Source organism: Rutidosis leptorrhynchoides, chromosome 5 (assembly GCF_046630445.1).
Source record: "Rutidosis leptorrhynchoides isolate AG116_Rl617_1_P2 chromosome 5, CSIRO_AGI_Rlap_v1, whole genome shotgun sequence".
Taxonomy (NCBI): Eukaryota; Viridiplantae; Streptophyta; class Magnoliopsida; order Asterales; family Asteraceae; genus Rutidosis; species Rutidosis leptorrhynchoides.
The window spans coordinates 454,739,380-454,744,921 of NC_092337.1; positions in this window are offsets into that span (position 1 = coordinate 454,739,380).

Sequence of the window (5,542 nt, forward strand, 5' to 3'; positions counted from 1 at the left end):
TGGAATACCTATCTAGAGCAAGTGGGACAAGATGATGCGTACGCACTACCGTGGTAAGCATTCAAGCACTTGATGAACGAGAAGTACCATCCCAGAACCGAGGTCAATAAGCTCAAGACAGAACTTAGAGGGTTACGAACCTAAGGATTTGATATTACCACGTACGAAAGACGATTCACAGAATTGTGCCTATTGCGTCCGGGAGCGTTCGAAGATGAGGAAGAGAAGATCGACACATTTGTGAAAGGATTACTGGAAAGAATCCAAGAAGATATAAGTTCACATGAGCCCGCCTCCATACAATAGGCATGTAGAATGGCTCACAAACTAGTGAACCAGATTGTGGAAAGAATTAAAGAACAGACGGCTGAAGAGGCCAATGTGAAGCAAGTTAAAAGAAAGTGGGAGGAAAACGGTGATAAGAATCACCAATACAACAACAACAGCAATTACAATAATAATCGCAACAATTATCCCAACAATCGCAACATCAATCGCAACTACAATAAACGGCCCAACAACAACAACAACAACAACAACAACAACAACTACAACAATCATCCCAACAACAATAACAACCGCAACAACAACAACAATTAGAAGCAGCTATGCCAAAGGTTTGAAAAGTATCACTCGGGGTTCTGCACCAAATTTTGCAACAAGTGTAAAAAAAATGGTCATAGCGCGGCGAAGTGTGAGGTCTACGGACCAGGGGTTAACAGAACGAAAGGAACAAATGGTGTTGGAACGAGTAATGGCGGAGCAAGTAGTGCCAATGTAGTTTGTTATAAATGTGGAAAACCGGGCCACATTATTAGAAATTGCCCGAACCAGGAGAACACGAATGGACAAGGCTGCGGAAGAGTTTTCAATATTAATGCGGCAGAGGCACAGGAAGACCCGGAGCTTGTTACGGGTACGTTTCTTATTGACAATAAATCTGCTTACGTTTTATTTGATTCGGGTGCGGATAGAAGCTATATGAGTAGAGATTTTTGAGCTAAATTAAATTGTCCATTGACGCCGTTGGATAGTAAATTTTTACTCGAATTAGCAAACGGTAAATTAATTTCAGTAAATAATATATGCTGGAATTGAGAAATTAAACTGGGTAGCAAAATATTTAAGATTGATTTGATACCAGTAGAGTTAGGGAGTTTTGATGTAATAGTTGGCATGGACTGGCTGAAGAAGGTGAAAGCAGAGATCGTATGTTATAAAAATGCAATTCGCATTGTACGAGAAGAAGGAGAACCCTTAATGGTGTACGGAGAAAAGGGCAACATGAAGCTACATCTTATTAGTAATTTGAAGGCACAAAAACTAATAACAAAAGGTTGCTATGCTGTTCTAGCACACGTCGAGAAAGTACAAACTAAAGAAAAGAGCATCAATGATGTTCCCGTCGCAAAAGAATTTTCCGATGTATTTCCGAAAGAATTACCGGGACTACCTCCACATCGATCTGTTGAATTTCAAATAGATCTTGTACCAGGAGCTGCACCAATAGCTCGTGCTCCTTATAGACTCGCACCCAGCGAGATGAAAGAACTGCAAAGCCAACTACAAGAACTATTTGAACGTGGTTTCATTCGACCAAGCACATCACCATGGGGAGCTCCTGTTTTGTTTGTCAAGAAGAAGGATGGTACATTTAGGTTGTGTATTGACTACAGAGAGTTGAACAAACTTACCATCAAAAACCGTTATCCACTGCCGAGAATTGACGACTTATTTGATCAACTACAAGGGTCGTCAGTTTATTCGAAGATCGATTTACGTTTTGGATATCATCAAATGCGAGTAAAGGAGGATGATATTCCAAAAACTGCTTTTAGGACACGTTATGGTCATTACGAGTTTATGGTTATGCCGTTTGGATTGACTAACACACCAGCTGTGTTCATGGACCTTATGAACCGAGTGGGTGGGCCATATCTTGACAAGTTTGTCATTGTTTTCATCGATGATATACTTGTTTACTCAAAGAATGATCAAGAGCACGAAGAACATTTGAGAAAACTGCTAGAAGTATTGAGGAAAGAAAAACTGTACGCTAAGTTTTCAAAGTGTGCATTTTGGTTGGAAGAAGTTCAATTCCTCGGTCACATAGTGAACAAAGAAGGTATCCAGGTGGACTCAGTAAAGATCAAAATCGTTAAAAAGTGGGAAACCCCAAAAACTCCGAAGCATATACATCAATTTTTAGGATTGGCTGGTTACTACAGAAGATTCATCCAAGATTTCTCCAAAATAGCAAAACCCTTGACTGCATTAACGCATAAAGGGAAGAAATTTGAATGGAAGGATGAACAAGAGAAGGCGTTTCAATTATTGAAGAAAAAGCTAACTACGACACCTATATTGTCATTGCTTGAAGGGAATGATGATTTTGTGATTTATTGTGACGCATCAAAGCAAGGTCTCGGTTGTGTATTAATGCAACAGACGAAGGTGATTTCTTATGCGTCTAGACAATTGAAGATTCACGAGCAAAATTATACGACGCATGATTTGGAATTAGGCGCGGTTGTTTTTGCATTAAAGACTTGGAGGCACTACTTATATGGGGTCAAAAGTATTATATATACCGACCACAAAAGTCTTCAACACATATTTAATTAGAAACAACTGAATATGAGGCAGCGTAGGTGGATTGAATTATTGAATGATTACGACTTTGAGATTCGTTACCACCCGGGGAAGGCAAATGTGATAGCCGACGCCTTGAGCAGAAAGGACAGAGAACCCATTCGAGTAAAATCTATGAATATAATGATTCACACTAACCTTACTACTCAAATAAAGGAGGCGCAACAAGGAGTTTTAAAAGAGAGAAATTTAAAGGATGTAATACTGATAATGCTAAAAACGAACATATATTTCATAGCATTATTCCTCAAGAAAGACAAGCTTTTAGTTGCAATTGTTCTATTTACAAGTGATATTCGTTTAAATAATAAAAGGTGAAGACAAAAGACAGATTCGACGAATTGAAGACGCAAACGACCAAAAAGCTCAAAAGTACAAAAGACAATCAAAAAGGTTCCAATTATTGATAAGAAACGTCTCGAAATCACAAGAGTACAAGATTCAAAACGCAAAGTACAAGATATTAAATTGTACGCGAGGACGTTCGAAAATCAGGAACCGGGACCAGAGTCAACTCTTAACGCTCGACGCAACGGACTAAAAATTACAAGTTAACTATGTATATAAATATAATATAATATATAATTAATTATATTAATTATATATATATTATATTTATATATATAAAACCGTCGGCAGAGAAACTCCAAGGGTGTGAGCTGTAAATACATCCTCCGCGACTCGCGGAGTTTGAAGGGGTTTTTGCCGCGAGTCGCGGAGCCCCAAAATTCAACTCTGGCTATAAAGCAAACCGAATTCTGATCAAATTTCATATCTTAATTCTCTCATCTCTCAATATATACGATATATATATATATAATTTATATTTTAATTTTAATTTTAATTTTAATTCTAATAATAAGGGTATGTTAGCGAATGTTGTAAGGGTGTAAGTCGAAATTCTGTCCGTGTAACGCTACGCTATTTTTAATCATTGTAAGTTATGTTCAACCTTTTTATATTAATGTCTCGTAGCTAAGTTATTATTATGCTTATTTAAAACGAAGTAATCATGATGTTGGGCTAATTACTAAAATTGGGTAATTGGGCTTTGTACCATAATTGGGGTTTGGACAAAAGAACGACACTTGTGGAAATTAGACTATGGGCTATTAATGGGCTTTATATTTGTTTAACTAAATGAAAGTTTGTTAATGTTAATATAAAGATTTACAATTGGGCGTCCCTATAAATTACCATATACACTCGATCGGACACGATGGGCGGGGTATTTATATGTACGAATAATCGTTCATTTAACCGGACACGGGAATGGATTAATAGCCACTAGAATAATCAGAACAGGGGTGAAATTACATTCAAGGGTAATTGGTGTAATTGTTAACAAAGTGGTAAAACCTTGGTTTACACGCAGTCGATAACCTGGTGTATTCATTAAACAAAGTATTAAAACCTTGTTACAATTCGAATCCCCAATTAGTTGGAATATTTAACTTCGGGTATAATAATAATTTGACAAGGACACTTGCAATTTATATTTATGACTGATGGACTGTTATGGACAAAAACCAGACGGACATATTGAATAATCCAGGACAAAGGACAATTAACCCATGGGCATAAAACTAAAATCAACACGTCAAACATCATGATTACGGAAGTTTAAATAAGCATAATTCTTTTATTTCATATTTAATTTCCTTTATTTTATATTTAATTGCACTTCTAATTATCGCACTTTTATTTATTGTTATTTAATCGCACTTTTATTTATCGTACTTTTTAATTATCGCAATTTTATTATTCGCAATTTCATTATCGTTATTTACTTTACGCTTTAATTTAAGTCTTGTATTTATTTTATATTTTACATTAGGTTTTAACTGCGACTAAAGTCTTAAAATCGACAAACCGGTCATTAAACGGTAAAAACTCCCTTTATAATAATAATATTACTTATATATATATTTGTATTTTTATAAAAGTAAACTAATATAGCGTTGAGCTTTGTTTAAAGATTTCCCTGTGGAACGAACCGGACTTACTAAAAACTACACTACTGTACGATTAGGTACACTGCCTATAAGTGTTGTAGCAAGGTTTAAGTATATCCATTCTATAAATAAATAAATATCTTGTGTAAAATTGTATCGTATTTAATAGTTTTTCCTAGTAAAATATAAGCTATTTTATATACACCCCGCTGCACACCAAGTATTTTTGGCGCCGCTGCCGGGGACTTCATCTTAAAATCCGGAAGCGCAACGCTAATATAAAAAAAAAAAGATTTTTAGTTACTTTTATTAAAAATTCGTTTTTGTAAAAATACGTTTTAATTATTCGAAAATATAAAAAGAAAAAAAAACAAAAATATAAGTATTTTTAAGATTTTGTTAAATATTTAAGTTTTATAAGTTTCTTTATTTCTATTTTAGTTTATAAAAATATAAGTTTTATTTTAAAATCTTTTATTTATTTAAAAAACAGAAAACATAAAATAAAAAAAAAAAATAATAAAGAAAAACGCGTAAAAATTGAAAGCTGTCAACAGAATTTCTGAACCCCGCGACTCGCGGGGTTTTCTTCTTTAATTGCCGCGACTCGCGGAGCTTTTCTGACACGCGAACAGAAACCCTAAAACTGCATTAATTATGGGATATTATTAATTATAATTATTATTTAACCTAATTACTATTATTATTATTATTAGTTTTAGTTTTATTTTTACTTTTTATTTACTTATGTATTTAGTATTAATTAGTTTTTATTAAATTGTAAAATTTGTAGTTTTATTAAAAAAATAATATAAAAATAATATTTTTATAAAAATTGTACTTTTTACAACTTTTTATATATTTTTATATTTTGTCCCTTTTTAATCGTTGTAGCGTAATATTTGTATTTTTTAGCTCATATTTAATTTTAAACT